General features: G+C 35.2%; 1 long non-coding RNA gene across 3 annotated transcripts in view; it reads left to right on the top strand.

Annotated features, from left to right (window-relative positions):
• The first annotated feature begins 744 nt into the window (after positions 1 to 744).
• The window catches only part of LOC103593508, a 40,539-nt gene continuing 18,626 nt past the window's right edge, over positions 745 to 22,657 (top strand). For 2 of the 3 annotated variants that reach the window (XR_550785.1, XR_550847.1), the window contains exon 1: positions 751 to 805. This is a non-coding gene — a long non-coding RNA (uncharacterized LOC103593508). Of the gene's footprint in view, positions 806 to 3,327; positions 3,401 to 22,657 lie in introns of all 3 variants that reach the window. The other variant, XR_550813.1, reaches the window with a different exon arrangement.

The following is a 22,657-nucleotide window of genomic DNA, read 5'->3' as shown; positions in this document are numbered from 1 at the left end:
TGAAACAACACACCATACCCCACAAATATATACAAGTAAATGTTAAAATAAAAATTAATTTTAAGGGCCAGCCCAGTGGCGCACTGCTACAGTGCGCCGTTTGGGAGCGCAGTGGCGCTCCCGCCGAGGGTTCGGATCCCACATACAGACCGGTTCCCGCTCACTGGCTGAGTGAGGTGCGGGTGCGACACTGAGGGTTGTGATCCGTTGCCGGACTCGACAAAAAGGAAAAAAAAAATTAATTTTAAGAAATTAAGAGGATGCATTTCAAAGCAGGGATCAAAATTTAACAAACTGATACAGATCTCTTGCTATATTAGACATTATGCTAAATGCCTGGCCTTCTGCAGCTTACTTTCTATGGTGTTTTGCTGGAGAAACAATAATATATGAGCAAGAGAAGAAAAGAGTAGAAAAATCTAAACAAAAATACATGCACTGAGAGTAGGAGAGGAGAGCCAAGTGTGTTGGACAAGGAAAGCTCTGGCCTGTTGTGTTAAAAAAAAAAAAAAAGAAAACACTATAAAGATTATTCCCCCAAATACCTTAAGTCACGGCAACTAAAAACTTGCTCATTTTCATTAACAGAGATTAAGATATATTTTCAGAAACGATTATTTTATCTGTTTCTTCAACCTAGAGATGCATACAGACAAACGAGAACATGGCCAAGAGTCCTATTACCTTAGAAAATGGACCGCGGCTCTCATTCCATTCTCTGATTGGTTCCTCTCCGAGACAGGAAGTCCCGCCCCTTACCGGAAAAATAATGGAGGCTGGACTCGTGGAGACAGGAGCCGATGAGGTACAGGAATTAAAAGTGAACTGTGGTTATAACCTCTTATTAGGTTTATCAGCTTTTTTTATTTTTCCATAACTAGTCTGGTTCTGGCTGCCCCTTTCCTACCCTGAGGGTATAGTGGAGAGCTTTTAGAGGTTTAGAGGAGGAAAAATCACTTGCCTTCTTTCTAGGCCCCTAACTGCAGTGCGTGTGATTCGGGCAGTGGCAGGACCAGGCTTCGGGGGCAGAGCACTGTTGGGACTACATGGGTCAGATACCTCTGTTAACTTGCAAGTGTGACAGTACGGTGTGAAAGGGATTTGTTTTATATGGTATTAAAGCTATCCACCCGGTTCTTTGCTGACTCCTGCTAGTAACCGGACTTGGCTGAAGTAGTCCCAAAGTAAACACATTAGCTTTACTAAAAAAGAAAGGCTCTGAAGCGTTTACCTACAATACCCTCTTCAGCTAAGCACTTCCTGCGGAGGACCCAGAGGTCTATTTATTCTTCCAACGAACAAAGGCTGAAGAAAGCTCTCTGATATTTTTGCTTGGGAAAAATCTTTGGATACTTGAATACTTATTTATTTATTTTTTTTAATTGGGGGTTGAAGAGAGACTTAAGCTCAACTCAGTAACACCCCTTGTTCGCCTTACCGCTGTAATTACTGCTCAAGAGAGTCTAACTTGCTTACTCCTAGCTCCTAGGCAGCTTGGGGGTGGCTGTTGTTAGAGTTCCCTTGAGATAATGATTCTTCTGGGTCAGTCTGAAGAAACTGCAACAATGGCAATCCCCAGGGTGACACTCCCGAGGGGGCCTAGATTCAGCTGTCAGTCACCTTCAGCCCAGAGCCATCAAATCCATTTACACAAAAGCTGGTTATCGCAAACCTTTTGAAAAGCTAAGTAAAGAGGAGATTTACCCATCCTTGAATCTTCATTCTTTTTTCTTTGAGTCCGTCATTTCTCCCATTCTCTTTCCTTTTTTGCCTAACTACCTCTGGGAACTTCTGGGTCCCCCCTCGCCCCCCCCTTTTGTCTTTTGTTCCACCTTAAAGCTTACACTGTTGTTATTATCTTAAAGCTTGAACCTAATCTTGAATATCATTCTCAAGATATACAGAAGTAAATACGTTGTACTCTTGTATGAACAATTTTAATTGTAATAAATCTTCGTCCTCAGAAGGATAGGATTTTCTGAGTATTGGGAAAGGACTGTTTCATGCAATAATATTGAGACACTGCAGTTGTGTAGTATTTAAAGTATTTCTTTAAGCATACATTTGTCTATGCATATACATTCATACACACCTTCCTATCATATACATATCTTTTTCTTTTAAAAAAAAAAATCTTTACACTAACTATGAGACTATGATTCAACAGCCTGGATCAGTTTATAACTGAAGTGAGGCTCAGCAACTTATATGAATGTAAAAAAATATATATATATATATTTTGTTGTCTAAGTACTGCTGAATATCAAATATAACAATTCTTTCTGTGAATTCCATACTTTTGTAGTTATAAGAAATTGATTTTCTTTCACTGACAAAAGGAAAAATTATGGCTGTGCTATAGAAATTTGGGTCTTCTCTAGGTAATAGCATTATTATAAAATATTGAATTTAACAAATTAAAAGACAGTTTTAATTATAAAAATATAAATTACATATTACATTAAAATGTGAGTTTATTTCATTGATGTGCATACAATTGCTAGAATTAGAATAACGCAGTATTACCTAGTAAAATGCTTGAGGGAGTATTTGTAATTGTAATTAGTTTGTCAATTGTAAGAAATTTTAGTGTCATAGTTAGGGATGTAGGCAGCAGATATCCTAAGTTTGGTGGAGCTGTAATGTGAGGCCATGCATAAAGAACAGGCCAGGGAAAATCTGTCCTAACAGCCAAAAGACATTTTATAAAGAATGAGATTGTTGGCACACAGACCATTTCACTGAAGTCAGTACTAACCATACCAGTTGTATAGTATATGATATAACCTGAGTTAGTTCAGACCTGGTCCCACCCTCTCTAGTTATTACCAAAGGAGTACCCAATATTCCACTGAAAAATAATTGGATGTTTTATTTGTTCATTTGCCATTATTTCTTTAGCATTTACTACTGCTTGCCAAGATATAACAGTAAACGGGTCCTAAATAACTTAGTATGTAGTAGAAAGAATCAGCACCAAATAGTATTTGAGTATGCTCAAAAGCAAATTGCTGTCAAGTAATTTTAAACACCCTGAAATCTTATTTGTAAAATTAATTTGCTCATTCAGACTATGTAGCAGTGTCAACTATGTCCAAGAACATTGTTAGGATTTGAGGGTATAAAAAAACGAGATAGAGACTGTATCCCAAGGTAGCTCATGATCTGCTTCCCTAACTTTGTATAGGCCACTGTTATCTCCTCTGCAGAACTACAGCAGCCTAGACCTGCATGGTTTGGTTACAGCCCATATTTTCAGCCTCTTCTCTACTTTGTTCCCCTTGCTGTATACTCCAAATACATGAGTTTTTTGTTATTTGCTTTCAGTTGTTGGAACATGTCATCTCTTTTTCACCTTAGGGCCTTTGGGCTGATTGTGGACCAAGTTTACAAAGTAGAGGTAAATTACTAACTTTTATGTTTGGATGTCAGCTCTAATGGAAGATTTAGATCACTTAATCCACTGGACTCTAATAACATTATGTGAAATGCATGAAATGAACTTTTCATACTGTCACTCTTCTGTGTAAGTTTTATTAGTTGATTTTACAGGGGTGCGGGTGTGCTATGTAGTTATTTCTATTATCACAAGAAATGTGTATCTCAATATCTTTTTTCTACATAAGGTAATATTGACAGTTTCTAGAGATTTTACATGGACATATCTTTTGGGGGCCATCATTGTACCCACTACATATAAGAATTTATTAATTTGATATTTCATATTTACATGTTTCAATTTGCTGTTGAATTTTTGTTTTCATTTCAAAAACAAAATATTTGTGATACCTTTAATATAGTTTGAATGACTAATGTGTGTATTCAGCATTTAACTTGAAAAGTACATTTGATCTGTCAGAACTTTATTGTAAAATTGTGATTACTTGATTCCAGGACTAGAAGAATTTTACTGAGGTAAATATTTGACTCACACATTGGATATAGGAAATCATATGTCCTTTGTCCTTTTCTCTATAATGAAGGCTCATTTTCACGATCTAAGAAGAGGCTAAGGCGATCATTATCAAAATCGACCAAATTATGTTACGATCATTTGCTATAATTACATTAACAAGGAATTAATCCATTAATAAGGGAAAAATACATTAAAGAAACATGCAAATTTCAGTTAATAATAATTGGAGAAATGTAGCAAATTTAGCATCCATAATTGTCTTTTTATGTATATTTTTTATTCCATATACCTAGGAAGGAGTCTTACCTATAAAAAATTAGAATGACAATGAAATATATTCTTTATTGTACATACATGGTAATCATAGATGAAAATAGAGCCTATTGTTCATTAGCTAAAATATTGACAGATCACAACTGAACTTATTACCTGCAACAATGATTACATTTTCCTCTTTTCTTTCTTCCTTCCTTTTCTCTTTACCTTGGGGTGGGGGTGGGGGTGGGGGGTTCCACATTTAGCCAAAATTATGTTTAAGTGAAGGAAGAATACTTGAATTTGGAAATTAGAGTAAGGAAAAGAACATTAGAGATGGAAACAGTGGTTTAGAGAATGATATTCAGAAAGAAGGAAAATAATATTGGAAACAAAATGGAATTCAAAACAGCTCTATTATGTATGAAAAAATGTGTAAAAGCATTAAAAAACAGTACTTAAATGGAAAAACAATCACAATCTAAGCGTTGTTCAGTTTGATTGGACATTAAAGGACAATTTCTATTTCTATCTCAACTTTAGGAAATTATGGTCATCCCAACATTAAATATAATATCAAAGCCATAGCAGTTCACAATTTACACAAACCTTTTCAAGAATTAGCTAGGCACTATTTGATCTACTCAGAGGGTTTGTCTCAGATTTTCAGTTTTAACAATGGAAGAATATCTGTCACCCATGACTGTCATGTTGATAATAAATGGAAAAATGTGGCTGATTTTCCCATCTGGTAGCAAACCAGGCACCAGGCATACTAATTATATCTTAGCAGTAGCAATTTACCAAATTAGACTTAAGTTTCCTGAAGTACTTTCTTCATCCATGATCTCCAACCCGCCACTATTTGAGTTATTAATTTACTAGCAAGGAATGGTCAAGTCACAGCAGAACAATATAGGGAAATTCTGCGACATGAGTTATTTGAGTTGAGAAACATTGCCTGATTAATAAGGATTGACCAATATGGATTACTCCTAAAAGGAAAAATAGGTGATAGAGAAAGCTGGAAACTGAAGAGCTCAGAAGAGGAAAATAGAAAATAGAAGAGTATGTATATGAGAGAGAGAGAGAGAGAGAGAGAGAGAGAGTGTGTGTGTATGTGTGTGACCTTGAGAATCTTTGGCACCAGCAAGAGTGAGACACAAAACACAGATATGTTGTAATCTATTCTCCAGCCTTGGTTATACTGTCTCAATCTATACTTCATAACTATTTCCAACTATCTCTTTTTTTCTCACACACCAGCAATAAGGTTTATTCAATGTCATTTCCAGAAGTAACAGCTCAAGAAACACTTTGAGAAACAGTTTCTCAATTCAAAGATACTGATACTTTTAGCAGCCAAAACATAATTTCTGAAATCATTTCAAAAACCAAGGTTTCTGAAAGTAACAAGAGCCCAGTTTTTCCAAAAAATTGTATACAGCGTACACACACATTCTTAATAAGGATGAAGAAAATTAATAAAATGAAGCATAGAGACCAGAAAGCATCAGTGTTTTACCATTTACCTTTGAATACACCTGGATTTTGTCTAAAAATCTTGATTCTTTTTCAGCTATTCTTGGAACAGTCAAGCTGTATTGAGATTCTTTTATAGATGGCAAGGTTTTTTTCCTAGGAAGCTGAAATAAAGGTTTTCTTTGACATAAATTTCACTTTATTTTGCCAGTTAAGTACTCCTTCCAAGGTTTGCATTTGTTTTTTTAAAGTATTTGTTCCTAGGTCCTTAAAAATCTAGAATAAAAATAAGCTCCTTGGTGGCACTTAATTAGTTATATAGTTTACATGGAATTTTTGGAGTAGCACTTTTTCTATTTTTGAAGAATCAAACGTATTATAAATGAGAAAATTTGCTTTTCACTGAATCTATCAATGTATATAAGTATGTATTTATGTAGCTATGTGTGTTATTGTCTTTATTCCCTCTTTTCCAAGGAGAGATGTGTATAATGTAGAGTTTAATCAAGACTATCATTATGGGCTATAAGCATGGAAAAATCCTGAAAACTCTGTTAGTTAAAATTGAAAATAAAATTCAGGTTCGAGATCTTACCATTTAAAACCTTGAAATCTCATAAATTAAGCATCATTGAGCCTGGTCCCTTCCTTCATAACAGCTCTCCAGAGAAAATCTAAAAGCCAGGACACTCTAAGATGAGCTGTGGATGATTCAGTAGGTGGCACAATTTTCACTGAGTCAGTACTGAACTGATGCCCCAGCATGGTATGAGGGGGCACTGCACTGCTGGAGGTGTCGTCTAATGGATGAGGGTAAAACCAAGGTCCTGACCACCAGCAGTTATTAAAAATCCCATGGCACTTTTCAAAAGAGTAAAGATGATGTTAAACCCTGTGTCCTGGCTAATTTCCAAATTGGGCAATTATATTCTGCCTACTTAAAATTTCTCTGTAATTTTAGTTGGATAATATATTCTTCATCTTCTGCCCTATGCTTTTGCTATTTCCAGCTTAGAGGTGGATGCATTTCTGTGTTGAGGGAAGTGATGCTTCTTTGAAAAATGTCTTCTTGCAAGGGCCGGGATCAGGGGATGAAAGGTACAACATTCATCTATCAGAACAAGTGCCATGTTAGTTTGTTTCTCTTGTGATTAGGCTGACTATAAGAAAATTGCTAAATAAGTGTCTTTAAAAATAGCCTCGTCAGGTAGTCAGAGGTGCTATCCTTGCAAAGGTTTCCAAGATGGATATTTTAATTCTATTAAGTTGTGACTAAGAAATGAGGCTTCTCTTGAAGTGAATATATTATGTAAATATTAACAATTTAAGCATAAAATTATAGGCATTTAATAGGAAAAATTAAATTTCCCAACATTTACCTAGCAAGGCTTATCACATTCTCTCTAAAATATTAGTTGCGATATCATTTTTACATATAGTGTATTAGAATTTTCTCCAAATCAATAATTGTTGAGAGAAGATCACTGTCGGGGAACAAATAGAAAGGATTTCTTTAAAATAATAATAATAATAAAATAATTCTTGGTTAGCATGCTCTGAATTTAGGGAAAGCCTATAGAAAACATTCTTAGGGAAAAGACCAGTAGTGCAAGGCCAGACCCATGCTTCCTAACTGTGCTTCCAACTTTACACATATTCTTGGTTAAACCCCATAGAGAAAAATGTGAAGAAGTGATGTTTGCATTTATCTTGACTGTTTAACTTTAAAAGATGCTTAGCTAGAAGATAATAAAAACAAACTATCAACAACTCAGTTTCCTTGAGTACCAAACATTTTCATGTAAAAACAAAGAATAAATCTAATCTTCTCTTACAGAAGCCTTACAGTGACTTTCCTATATTATCTTTTATTGTATAGAATCTTTCCAAGTAGTCTTAAAAGGCTGTAACCTCCAATGTTTCTATTTCTAACAGTTAATTAATTTTAGTTGTATTACAGACTTTCCAAACTAATTTCAAGTCATTCTGCTTTGCAGATACATTAAAAACTTATCTTTTGCTTATTAGTAATAGAGTTAATACAAGAGAATGCTTCAAAGCAAAAAGCAAAAGAAAAATCTGGCAGCACTCAGAGATAGTACTAAATACTATGGTAAATAAACATGGTAATTCTGTTTCTATGAGCATGATGGTTGCTGAATAAAGAAATCACTCAAAAAAGAAATAATCATCTTTAGAATTTGGACTTGCCTTTAGCAGAAAATATTATAATGTTTTAGCCTAGCTTTGACAACTACAATAGACTTTACTGAGGAAAAGTAAGAGTTTACTGTGTAATTGAAAAAGTAGTTACTCTGATCACTTTGTCTTTTTAGTATGCAGCCCAGAGGATTCTGAAAAAGATTACATTTACCATAATTAACATATATGTAAATGGAGATCATGGCTATGAATGATAAATTTTCATAGCAATTTAAACCTTGTACAAATTAATCAACCATACAGACACTTGATTAATGAAAAGCAGTGTCACTTTAAAATGCAACATGTTAATATATATTACTGTTATCGCAGATCAAAGAATCTTTAAATGTAAACCAATTAGAGCACAGTTCAATCTACATTTTTTTAATAAATGTAATTCTCATGTAATTATGATGGCAATTTGAAAAAAATGGTATTCTGTTTCATGTTTATTTACAAATTTTAGTGAAAAATCAGGCAACTGTATTTTGGCTGCTTTATTATAGTGATTGGATTCCCAAATTATAGTATTACAGTATCACAGAAAGATAAGATGAATGCGCAGAAGCAATTACAAATATTTTGTGCAAAGATACAAAATATTTATTCACACCACACTAAATTTAGAAATTGGCTTCTATTTCCCCATTTTTGGTCTTACTGAGAGAGTTATGTTAAATAGATAAGTACTAAATTCTATGTCCATCCAATATAATATTTGAAAAGAAATTTATCATGCCACTTTACTAAGCACCATTTTTGTTGATCTTTGAGGAATAGAAAATGAAAACATTTTGGTAGATTTGAATTTATTAAGAATAATTTGTATTTTCATTGTGAAAATGAATGCATAGTTTTCAGAAAATAATATAAAATTTATAGTTGATGTATAAGTATGTGTTCAGCAAAAAGGTCTGAAATTTAGTTTCTCTATAATATACCTGTTTTTGCAAATAGAAGTTAGGCATAAGAACAAACATACTACTTTGCAAAATCAATGTAGATTTGTTTTATAAGGGAAACCCTTCAATGGGTCATAGACTTTCATCATTAAATCAGAAGCCTAGGCTGTTGCCAAATTTTACCACTTAAGCCAGTACATTTTATAATGCAGTGTTGATAAAGAATAAATGTGCAAATCAAGAACAGGAAGATTAAATAAATGTGACACTGAATTCCATGCCAAACTCCGATTGAACTACACTCAATATGGCTAATAATTATTGAGCATTTTCTATGTGCCATACACCATTGTAAGAAATTGGCACTTTAAAAATATAATGCATCTATTTATGATTTAATTATTAAATCATTTAATCTTAATAACACTTCTATAAAGTATAATTATTAGTTTGCCCAGAGAATAAGTAGTAAAACTGGAATTTGGGTCTTAGGCCTTCTCATTTCAAAGCTGTGTTTTTAAATACCATGCCATACTTCCTCCCCATGACTACATTAACATTGTTTATCATCATCATTCTATCTAGCCTTTTAAGCAGTCCATTATAATACTGATGATATTGGTATAGGACCACACTTTGAGAACCACTGGTAGTGCACTTCAAATTCTATAGAAGGTTTAAGTAGCACTCCAGTATCACAAACAAGGTCCAACTCAGATAGGCTAGGGGAATTGTAATTAAACCTGCCTTGAATCTACCTGTCTTGGAGTAGATATGAGGAAAATAGATAAATGGATAGATAAAATATTGGCAAACCTATTTAGTCATTCAATGAGCATTTAATACTTGGCCAGTATCTGTACAGAGTGCTAGGGATATGAGGGTGAACAAGATTCCTGTCCTCAAGGAGTATGTAGTGTAAAGAGGCAGGCAGAAAAATAAAGAGCTAATTATAATGCACTGTGATAAAGGCTACCATAAGGTTTAATTTATGATGCTGTGGGAGTGCATAGGAGGATCTTCAAGGACAAAGAAAAATTAAACTTTATACTAAACTAAAGCAGTGGTGTACAGTGTGGTATATCCTGGAATGCTAGCAAGTCTGTACTACAATGTTACAGTCATTAAATGCGTGGCTTTAAGGAAATAACCGTCAGGTAAGCCAAAAATTGCAAAGACCACAGATACTACTCAGTTGCAGATTATGCAATCTTTTAATGAATGTAAGGCTATTAATAATTGTATTAGTAAGATGACAGAAAAGCCAAAAATAATAGTAGTTTAAACAAGTTTATTTCTGTCTTACATTTATTTATTTAAGATTAAGGGAGTCCAGTGCTGCTCTAGCAGCTCCATGAAGTCATAAAGGATGCAGACTCCTTCCTTCCAGCTCAATACTTCACCACACCTAGAATGTACTCCTCATTCTTATGGTCTGAGGTGGCTATTAGAATCTAGCTTTCATATCAACCAAGTTCCAGGTGAGAGGAAGAAAGAAGAAAGGGAAAAAAGCTCAACTCCCTTTCCCTTTTGTTTTTAGGGAGACCTTCCTGATGTATTACTGAACACTTTCCCTTACATAGCTCTCTGGCCAGAACTAAATTCAGCTGGAAATGAGTTTGAGAAGCATAGTCATTTAAATGTGCGATGAATGTACTCACCTAAAACATGTGTTCTGGTAATATAGGAGAATGGGAGAGTAACACTGGAAAGCACTAATAGTCTCTGTCACAGTCATGCATTAGTTTTCTTAGTTTACAAAGGTGGTAATCAATTAGTAGAGAAAAATAATATTTTATATTTCATGCCCTAAACTTCCCAAAGCTACTCATTCTTTTTGAGCAGCTTGAAATCTTGGCTACACCATCTGTCTAGAAGGTAAAGCATAGATTCTCATTGCTTTCTGGATCTGAGATATAATCAGTAAACATAAGATATCTTTTCATAATAGATTAAAAGTCTTGGAGATGTGTGTGTGGGAAATAACATCTACTGAGCATGCCTACCTGGGGATGAGGGTTCCTTAAACAGGAAACATCTAATGCAAAGCCCAAAAAGCCAGTCTGGTACATGATCATCTTCATCATCAAAAAATCATTTACTTAAAAAACTTCACAATTGTGAAGTATTCTATAAGTATGGTTGTCATTGACTAGTGTCAAAAAGAGTTTTCATTTCAGTTACAAATTTAAGGAATGTGTTTGCTATTAGCCAAATACTCATTTTATTCTTCAACCACTAGTACACAAATCTCAATTTTTGACTACAAAAAGAAGGAGCTCTTTTAGATAGGATAGAAATAAAATGAACTTGGTTTCATTCAAGGTGTCTTTTTTTTTTTTTTTAAAGAATGAGAGGAGGATATATTGACTACTACCAAAACAAGCCTAGGATACGATAATTATAATGCCCATTTTATAAATAAGAAAACTGAGGCTTATGGAGGTGCAGTTCCTTGCTCAAGGTCATGCAGTGAATAAATATTCAGCAACACAAGACCATCTGAAGTTAAGGCCTGAGTTTTTGACTTAGGAAAACCGAGACATACTAAGTTACAGACAGTAGTCACAGGCTACAACAGTGCTTCTCAAACTCTAATGTGCATGCGAACCCCTGGAGATCTTGTCAAAATCTTATTCTAATTCAATAAGTTTGAGGAAGAGCCTGAGATTATGCATTTATATCAAGTTTTCAGGTGATTCAGTCTGTCTTCTTAAAAGAGCTTTTTACAGAATAGTTATTCAGTAACTAAGAATACAAGACATTAAATGGCTTTATGTTTTCTCAAAAATTCAAGTGAAATGATTATTGTTCTTGTGTTCTTTTTTTACCAGATACTATCAACATAAATTTCATATCATGACGTTCTTTTAGAGCCTATTTGATATGTAAAATCATCTCTCTCAGTTCTTACTATCATTTTTTTGTTGCTATTGCTTTCACTGAAATCCTAGAATTCCTTACAGAGATATAAAATAATAAGATAATGCTTTACACATTATTGGAATTGTAAAGCCTCTTATTGTATGGTGGCAGATGAGCAAAAGAAAGAAAGCTGTAATTTAGTTGGTATTAATTCAAACAAACATTTTATTTAGAAAGAAATAAAATCAGCCATAATGAAATGCATTTGTTAACATGAGGAAAAAGCCAAATTCAAAGTACCTGAATATGCTCAATTAGTAATAAAATATCTGAATGGGAAAAAACAACCTGTTTTAAATTGTTTGCCACAGCCCTTCAAGGGTTAAAAATAATTTTGTAAACATAATATTTAGGCTATAAATACATATGCATATTTTATGTATTTTAATATTTTCATTGTTTTACATATTTTTATGTATTTTTCTTCATATGCTATAGGGAACATTCCTAAATTATACCTCAAATCTTTTTTAAAAAAATTAAAATAACAACTCTAAGCCACACTGGCTCAATTTAAATCCCACTTGGTAGTCCCAGTATAGTTTTTATATCACAAAAAAGCCATCATAATTTGCATCCTATCAACTATTCCCTTAACTCTAAAGAGCTACCATGCCACTCCTATGTCTCTAGGGTTGAAGCCTGTTCTATCACTCCTACACTAGATCAATTTGGTAGTAAAATCAGGGTTACTAGCCTGGTGCCCCCTACCTGGGAAAAAAACTCTATATTAACCCTTTCTTCACTCTTCTCAGAAAACTGATAATAAATTTTGTCCTTTTACTTTCTGCTCTTTTCAGTTCCTGGCATTCCAGAAGTTGTTAGACTTGCCTTTTCAGCTCTTTCATGGAAGTGCTAGAACTGGCATACTACTATTCTAATATGCTAAATATTTTCCAGTTTATCTGTTTGTACAGTTTCTTTTCCATGGTGCCTGTTCTGTTAATATTTTTCAAATTATCAACAGCGATCCCTGAACACATTCCTACAGGATTTCATTTCTCTCCTTCTGTGTTATGTCTAAGTCTCTTTTCCCCTTTCTTCCTTACGTTTTTACCTGCCATCTGTTTCACCTATAAAAGGGCTCTTGGACTCTTCATAACCTCTTTGTTATTTTTCTTACAATTTTGTTCTAGGGTGTTGGTCGTTCCACACCTATAACTTGCATTAGAGTAGTTTTGCCATCCTAACCAAAATTATGCTTGAAAACATGACTTTTGCAAAGTATCTACAATATCAGTGGATTAGAGAAATTTTGTGGGATCTAAACTGATTTATCTAATACTATTGCACAGCTGGTAACCTCAGCATAAAGTATCATTTTCTAATTCTCTGTTCAGTATCTATTCACAAGCATTAAATTCAATTCACTTTTAAAAATGCTGAAAAGTATTGATATGAAGAATAGAATAATGATTTATTTACTATATCTCTCTTAAGATCCTAGTCATCTAGGTGGAATGAATGATAGGTATAATGAATCCGTATTTGTTAGGTAATTTATTTATGGTCTCTAGAAAAGATGGCTGCTATCTTATACTGATCAAAACCAGTAGAATCAATTGCATTACTCTGTGACTTGCAGATCTGTCACTTGTCACTTGGTGTTACTGTATTTTCTCTCAAGTGCAATCTTGTAACACCGGTCAAGGGTTTGGATCCCCATACTGGCCAGCTGCCAAAAAAAAGGAAACAAATCTCTATCTTACTAACTGTGCCATAGTTGTAACAGATCTGAATGAAAGAGGTTTCCCAACCAAAATACTGACATCTGCCATGGAGGAGAATGCCTTCAACCACATTGACAGCAACCTCTTTGAGTACTCCAGAAGAGAAAAGATTCATTTTTAAGGTATCTTTACAACACAGTATCTAGAAATTGTGATGGTTAAAACATGAAATATATGCATAGATTCCTGGCATTTACCTTTTTCTAAATATAGAACAGTGAGGTCACCAATGATCCAGACTTTACTTCTCCAACATGGATGGTTACATTTTAAGACTCAGTGGGGAAGCATCTAAAACCTTTGTACAGCAACCTTTATTTTCAGTAAAATCCTGGAAGTCTGTGTTAGTACTTTTAGGATTAATATAGCCGAAGATAGCATATGAAGATTCTTTGTTATCAATTTACACCAGTTTAACATTATATATGTAGGTATAGGCACTAATTACTCTATAAATAACAATGCCTCATTAGATGTTTTCTAATGAATATTACATTTAATAAAAATATATCCTTTCATTTGGCATCTGTCCCCATAAGGATCTACAAGAAATCTAGCTTAGTACTTACGCAGAAGCTTAAGCTTTGACTGTTGAATCAGATTGACAGATGATTCTCTTAAATTTCTGTCACTTCAAAAATTTCTATAAAACTCACATAAACTATAGATTCCTTATATTAATATTTTGGGGTTAGTTTATACATTTTTGTTTGCTTTTGAAAAATACCATAACTTACTAAAATTTCCAAATGTAAGAGAGGTGATCTGCCACTAAATCATACATCCTAATTTCTCAGGATTTGATTGTTACCATTTCTGACAACTTTCACCAAAATTGGCATGTCTATATGCCTATGCATTAGGATAATTCTCAGTTTCCATGAAATATCAGAAAAGTAAATCTAATTTTGTCTTTGAAAAATTGAGATAAATGGCAGTATAGTTAAGGAGGCTGTGTCTATCTTCAATAAGTAGTGTTGAAAGTATTTTATAAAGTAAAAAGCTAGTTCAGAGATTTGAGGTTATTGCTTTATCTCTGATGGGGGTATGGAGAGTATTACTGGAAAAGTTGCAAAAATATTCTGAATTTGTCACAGAAATCAAGTAGATATCCTTTATAGCATAAAGCAAAATTGCCAATCTTTATTTATAATTTCATTCAAACAAATGTATACTGCACACCTATTATATATATTGCCTACTGTTAAGAAATCTAGGGAAATCATGGGGTAAAAAGACATGGTCCTGGGTTTCAAGATAATTTAAAGATAGTAACAAAAAAGACATATTGATAACTATAACTCAACGCTGAAGAAAGGCATAGTCAATGTGCATTGAAATAAAAGAGGAAGAGAAATTAAGTCTGATGGGCAATTAAGGAATACTGTATAAAGGAAATACTGCTTAAGTTTATCTTTGAATTAAAACTTAAAGTCAAAAGAAGGAAAACAAGATAGAGGCATAATGTGAGCAACATGAAGATAAGAATGTGCAAAGTACGTTTGAGATATGAGATATGAAAATGCAAGAAGTAAAGATCTGGATGATTAAGGTTGGAGACACATAATGTTGACTGACCAAGGCTTTAGGAAAATACTCCCACAACACTTTAAGATGAATTAGATAATCAACAATAATGTCTTTGTTCAGGCTATTATAACCAAGTACCATAGACTGGGTAGCTTATAAATAACAGAAATTTATTTCTCACAGTTCTTTTAGCATTCCAAAATCAGAATGCCATCATGGTCAGGTTCTGGTGAAGGCCCACTTCCAGATTGGAAACTGCTGACTTCTCATTGTATCCTTATGTGGCAGAAAAAGAGCAAGCTATCTTTCTGGTCTCTGCTTATTAGGGCACTAATCCCATTCATGAGGGCTCCACTCTTATGCCTTCATTACTTCCCCAGGACTCAACTCCAAATACCATCGCATTGGGATTAGGGTTGCAACATATGATTTTGGGGACACAAACATTCAGTCCCTTGCAATTAAGGAATATTAAACCATGTAAAAGGTCCTGAGCCATGGAAATATCACAGAAAATGAAAAGAAAGAAACAGGTTTGAGCCATTTTATTCATATTGAATTTACTTGACTTGGCAGAACTTAAAGTTTTATAAGATTTTCATCCTTGATGACTGATTGATTGTTGTGCCATTACCAAGATAAGATATGCATAGAGGAGAAGAGCAACATGCTTTTGGATAGAAGGGGGATGATAAATTTATATGTGAAAACACTGAATGCCAGTGGTTTGGAACAGTAATGTGAAAGCATTAAACTGATAGTGTATTTGTACATGTATTTATTTACTTATGTCTTCAAAATACACAGTAAAACCCAATAACATACTCCACAATAAGGCAAAATCAAATATAATAGAAAACTGTGGAGTCCTAGACCATGGAACTCCCTATCAGCAAGATACCCAGGCTTTTCTTGATTATTTTTTAATCCTTGAACCAAGTCCTTATTTTATGAGATTGGACCTTTCTGTACCTTACTTATAGGGTTATGATGTGTTTGACTATTTACTGAACATTTGTTATGTGGTGGGCATTGTTATAGGCACTACAAATAGAGAAATAAATAAGATAGGCACAGTCCTTGTCTTTATGGAAGTTAATATTCTAGTAGAGGAGACAGAGAATAAACAAAATAATAAATAATATAATTTCAGAGAGTGAAGAAAAATAAACTAAGTGAATATAGAATGGTAGAGATGTGTGCTACTTAATATATGGTGCTCAGAGAAGACAATATGACATGGCATGATAGAATTAAATAATATAGACCATATAGGGCATTCTAGGCCACAATAAGGAATTTGAGTTCTACTATTAAGTTTAATAGCATCTTTTTGAGCAGGATAGTAATAATCATCTGATTTACATTTTTAAAAGATCTGGTTCCTGGGTGGATGGAAGAGTGTAGAAGGGAAAGAGCAGAAGCATGGAACGAAGTTGAGAGGTTACTATAATATTCCAGGTGAATGATAGTGATTACTTAGAATAGAGTGGTCGGGCTTGAGGTAATAGGAAGTATTCTGATTTGGGATATATTGTAGACTCAGAAGTGACAGGACTTGATGATGGGTTGGGTGTGAGGGAAAGAAAAGAGAGAGAAAGGGAGAGAGGGAGAAAGAGACAGAGAAAGAAAGAAAGAACGATGGAAAGAAAGAAGGAAAAAGAAAAGAAAGAGAAAGATTTTTATATTTTTGGACTGAGTACCTTGGGGCCTTGTGATGGGGAAGACAGAAGAGGTAAAGGTATAGGTGAGAGAAGGACAAAACCAAGACTTTTATTTTGAATATGTTAAGTTTGCGATGTTTAATAAACATCCAAGGAGAAGGTTCAGCAGGCAGTTGGTTATAAAAGTCTGATCCTTATGAGAGAGATTGGGGCTGGAGATACTGACTTGGGAGTAATCAGTATTATGCTGGATAGCTTCTGTTTTTTTTTCCAGCTCTCCTTGATGTATGTCACAACAGGCAACTGCAGATTCTCTTGCCCTCTGGCTTCTGATTAGTTTCTACCGAAGGGAAACCCTGTAGTGGAGAGGAAGGAAGAAGTTGTACTTATTACCTTGGCTCCCTCCTTATGGTATTATCAGGGGCTGTCTGGCTCCCTCAACCAAAGGTCACAGCTCCTGTCAAGTGACTCTTTCTACCCATCTTTTTTCTCCTTCTTTATACTTTCAGACCTAAGGGTGGTAACACACATCTTACTGTTTGTTATTTTGGGGCGTATCATTATCCCTTATGGTTTCCCTACCCCTGCTCGCATTGTTGTAAAAATTCCTCTATTAAACTCTTCTCTGGTTATCCTAATTTTAGTTTGCCATCTGTTCCCTGATGGGACAGAAAATAAAACATTATTCTCCTGGCTCCCTTTCTATGGTCTATTAATAATAATGCAGTAATTGTTACTGAAAGTGGCCCCGGGAACTGACTCTCAAATAGGATTCTGGGATTGTGTTTCACATATTTGAGGAGTGCATTGATATCCTTCTTGCTGGGGGAAAGAGGTATGGGGAGGATGAGGCATGGGTAATACATGGCATGCAGTAGCATTATGATTACTCAAGTTATCACCAGTGGAGGGGGCAAGATGTTGTGCAATCAAGTAGTTAGGGCACTTATCACTATGGCAGCAATGGTGATTGTAAAGATGGTGGCATCAGCTGGCTTCTTTTGATGGCTCTAGAGGTTATACAAAAGGAAAAGGAGAAATTGAATACCCAACTGAGATCATACATAGAAAAATCAAGTCTTTGACGGCTTTGAAGCAGTCCCTCATCTCCTGAAGTTGGGAAGATATTGCTGGGGATCAAGCCCACAGCTTGAGTATAAGAGCTAAAAATTTGATGACTGATTAAACCCACTGGGTCTTTTATACCACGGTAAAGGAACTGGTAAAAAATGAGAAGGATCTCATATGTTGGAATAGGGACATTTGGGCAGACAAAGACAAGGCTGAAAACTTTGAATTCCTACATAACTTGACCTTCCTTTTCCAACAGAGGCAGCCTCTCCCCATTATCTGAGGGAACTAACCTTTTAATGACTGGGTCTAGGAGAGTTGCCTCACAAGCTGATACTTGTTCTCCTTAGGATCAAACCCTACCACCCCTAATTTCCTCCAGGCCAATAATGAGCATTAGACTGTGATTTAGCCAGAAAGAGGAGAACACGGCCGGGTCTGGGAGGAAGAAATATCCTACACAATGAAAGACTTGAAGAACCTCATTGATTTTTATTGGCAGGAATCTGGAGAGCATATATGGAAGTAAATTGTATGGGTGTTAGACCAAGAAAAAATATATGTAAGGCAGGATTAGGTTAAATTTATTGACTAGGGCTTATTCACTGAGGATTTGGGCTTTAACATGTTGTCTTGAGCACCTAGGAATGGTGTTAATGGTCTGTTAGGTTGGTTATTTGAAGCTGGACACATTCAGTAGTGGCCAACATTCAATAAGGTTGAATAATGTAACTTTCCTAGCACAATATAGAAAAATCAAGTTTCAGGAAAATGCGAATACTGGAATGGATTTATTATGTGCGACCTGGTCAGCCAATCTTTATTTATAGTATCCAAAAAGGCCTTGAGAAAATGCCCTTTACTAAGACTTTAAAAAATGTTTTGGTAAGGAAGGGTACCAGTATCCTTGAAAACTAAAGTAATGCTCTTTGGTAGCTGTTCTCTCTATGCCAAAGGTGATGGTAGGGCATAGTACAATGGAATTGGATTCCTTGATGGCAATGGGAATAATAGGACCAGAGACTTAGAGGCCAAGTAGAGGTGCTTACTCATTATAGATCAACTGGGCACAATTACAATAATAAGCCACAGAGATGGAGTAGTAATCAGGATGTTTGACCTTCAGGGATCTTTGGCATCAGCTAATAGATCATGAGGTCCTTAGAAACAAAATAAAAGGACAGCCAACTAAGGAGCTGCTTGGCATCTATACGGAGAAAAATCACAGGAATTCTGGTGGGCATAAAATTAACTTGAGTTACAGTAGTAAGGATTCACTTCTTACTTTGTTCCCAGACCTAAGCCAGTTTACAGACCTAGAGAACATTATTTGAGGAGCAGGCCAAGCCCTATAAACAAAAAGGCCAGAGATATATAGCATAAGTCTCCCTCCACACCTGCCTGTACCTGCTGCTGCTTACAATGACTATGCACTGGAGAAATGGTTCTTAAACTTTAGTGTGCATCAGAATCACCTGGAGGTCTCTAAAACACAGATTTCTAGATCCCACTGATTCAGTAAGTTTGGGGTGGGAACACCAGAATTTATATTTCTAGCAAGTTCTCAAGCAATGCTGATACTGCTAGTTTAGAGACCATATCTTGAGAATCACTGCACTGGAGAACCCCATACTTTGTGAGATTATTAGATACAGCCTCTTAAATGACGCTAATCCGTGGAGACCTAAACACCGATTACGTCCAAGGATCAGAGTTGGTTCTTATGGAGATACAATAGTCTTAGCCCAAGTCTCTTTCAGAAGATGCCCAAACGAACTTCAGATCCATTTTTGTTTTACTGGACAAGAATGTATAGTAAGAATAGGAAAACACAGAAACAGAATTCTCTGATATTGAAGGTTCCATTGAAGATTAAGAGCCAAATTGAAGTCCCTTGAACAGCTTTCCTTTGCTAAGATAATAAACCAAAAGCAGTCTCTCATCCCATATACTTGAATGATTACAGAGATGGTGAATATCCCCGTTTTACTCACTCGCTTGGTGGACCGTGCAAAAGCCAGATAGAAGACTTTGAGAATGAGGATATATTATCACAAGCTTAATCAAGTGATGATGCCAGTCACATCTGACATTCCCAATGTAGTATCTTTACTGGAGGAAATCAATATAGCCCCTGACACCTTTGACAAAACTAATGCATTTTCCCTTTCTCTCTATTAGTAAAGATAAACAGAAGCAGTTTCTTTTATATGGCAGGGATATCAATATGCCTTTACTCTCTTGGCCTAACCTATAATAACTCATCTCTTCTTGGTCATAATATAGTCTGAAGAGAACTTGATTGCCTTGATATTTTATAGGACATAATCATTGGACTTATTAAATCAGAAGAAGAAAGCATCTTAAATGTAAGAGACGTGTGTGAAAGGGTTGGAAATAAACCCCATGAAAATGCACTAACCTGTCATTTTGGTGAAGTTGTTTGGGGTCTATTGATCTGGGTTATGTCAGGAGAGCCTCTGTAAAGTGAGAGTTGATTTGCTGCACTTCCCACCACAGTCAAAGGAGCACAATGCTTGGTGGGCATTTTTGGATTTTGGAGGAAATATATGTATTTAGGCATGCTACTCATAAAGTTAGTGGGTAACCTTAAGGTTGCTACTTTACATGAATAACACTTGGAATGGCTAATGTTTTAGATTTCATGTGGGAGTATGGCCAAATTGACATCTTCCAGTTGACAATATGGCACCTGACAGGACTTTGTATGCTGTATTGGTTTCCTGTGCCTGTTGTAACACATTATCACAAACTTGGTAGTTTAAAACAACTGAAAGATAATCTCTGACAGTTCTGAAGGCCAGAAGGGCAAAATAAGTATCAGTGGTTCAAAAGCCAGATGTTGACAAGACTGCACTCCCTCTGGAGGCTCCAGAGGATGATCTGTTCCTTGCCTCTTCCAGCTTCTAGAGGCAGCCAGCATTCATTGGTTTGTTCCTGCATTTCTTTAATCTCTGACTCTGCCTTCACATCACTTTCTTCTCTGTGAATGTGCCAAATTGCTCTCTGCTTCTCTCTTATAAGAACACTTGTAATGGTATTTAGGGCCCTCCCAGATAATCCAGGATGAGATTTTTAATCACATCTGCAAGATCCTTTTTCCAAATAAAGTAAGATTTACATTTTCTAGGAATTAGGACCCGTAACTGTGCGAACCATTATCCAGTTTACTGTATGTGACCTTTGTCTTGAGTATACAAATTTTCTACCTGGTGAAGCATAATGTGTGTTGAGATACAAAAAGAGTAGATTGTTCTGGGTAACTTCCATCTCTTCTTCCATATCCACTCTCTACCTTTCTGTTCTCCATCTTGTTCTGTGCTCCAGGAAACTAAGCTATATGGACTGTGTAAACAGGCTCTTTTGCCCTTTGGCTTACATTAAGATTCAGCCCCGATGAGGAACCCTAGAAAGAAATGGAAGAGAGAGAGGAGACTGAGGTCAAATATTTATGTTCCTGCTCCTAATTTCTAGCCCCCTCACTAAAGACTTTCTGCATCCCTCCACCAAAAGTGATTAGACGGCTCGTAGTGGATGGCTCTCACCACATAGTTCTCTTTTCTTGAGTTTCTATTAATCACTTGTTCTTCTCACTCCCTCAGGCCTTAGAAAAGTGGTAGAATAGTTATATGCTGGTAAATATTTAACAACTGGATTTCTGTAAACAATATGTGTACATAGACAGACAGGTGTATAAGTTTGCTATAATTTTTTCTGATATAAGGAATGTACAGTTTACAAATAAAAATAAAATATGCAACACAATAAATTCCTTAGAGCTGATTGATTTTCACAGAATGCTTTTGTTGATTTTTTCTGATCTTTTACAATGAACAAAGATGTATAAATTCAACATGAATTTTGGTTGATATTTTCATTGATGTTAACGCTTAAATGAAAGCGAAACAAAAAAGATAGATTTCAGAACTTGTTTATAAATGATGTGAGTGACTTCTTGACTGAATTGGATAATAGTTTTAGACTACTGGAAGAATATGTTACCAAATTTTAAAATTATTATTCACAATGTAATGGCTATGGACGTGAATCTGCATTAACATTTTCTCCATTACTTTCTTAAGTCTATGCAATTAACAAAACAATAAATCAAACTCTAAGGTATGTATTTGCTGATTTCTGTGGTGTAAATGCTCCCTCCATGGCAAATTTTAAGCTACCAGTGTGATATCATTAAATGTGGAGTTGGGAAGAGATGCACATAGCCTATTTTGCATTATTCCCATCTTACATCTATAATATATATACATCTCAAGAACATATATACTAATTATCCTGATTTGGTCACACATTCTACACAGGTACTGATATTCAACTCTGTACCCCACAAACATGTATAATTAACTATGTTTCAATTTTAAAAAGGAACATATGTTATAATAAAATATAGTAAAATAATTGGGAAATTATAGGTTTTGAATACTTATTGCTTTTTAAAAATATGGTTTAATTATAATTTTATGTAACTTAATTTTAAATAATAGCTGTGTTTGACAACTGACTTGCAAACTTCCAAAAGTTTTAATCAGCTCTCATGAGCCATGTATTAGTCCATTTTCTGTGTTGCTATAACAAAATAACTGAAACTGGGTAATTTATAAAGAACAGAAGTCTATTTGGCTCATGTTTCTGGGACAGCTGCACCTGGCACAGTCTTCAGGTGCTGCTTCTACCCATTGTGGGGGTGTGGGGGATGGAGGAAGGGAGAGAGAGGGAGAGGAGATACCAGGGTACCAGGGTCCTTTAAACAACCAGCTCTTGTGGGAACTAATAGAGCAAGAATTAACTACCCTTTCCCCGAGGATATTAATCTATTTATGAGAGATCACCCCCCATGACCTAAACAGCTCCCATGTTGGGGATGAGATTTTGACATGATCTTTAGGAGAACAAAATATCCAAACTCTATCAAGCCAGTACAAGCCTGCTCCAGCATGC

The sequence above is a fragment of the Galeopterus variegatus genome, unplaced genomic scaffold (genome assembly GCF_000696425.1).
Source record: "Galeopterus variegatus unplaced genomic scaffold, G_variegatus-3.0.2 Scaffold1, whole genome shotgun sequence".
Taxonomy (NCBI): Eukaryota; Metazoa; Chordata; class Mammalia; order Dermoptera; family Cynocephalidae; genus Galeopterus; species Galeopterus variegatus.
Note: the sequence above shows the minus strand (reverse complement) of the source record. Positions and strands in the feature narration are given on the sequence as shown.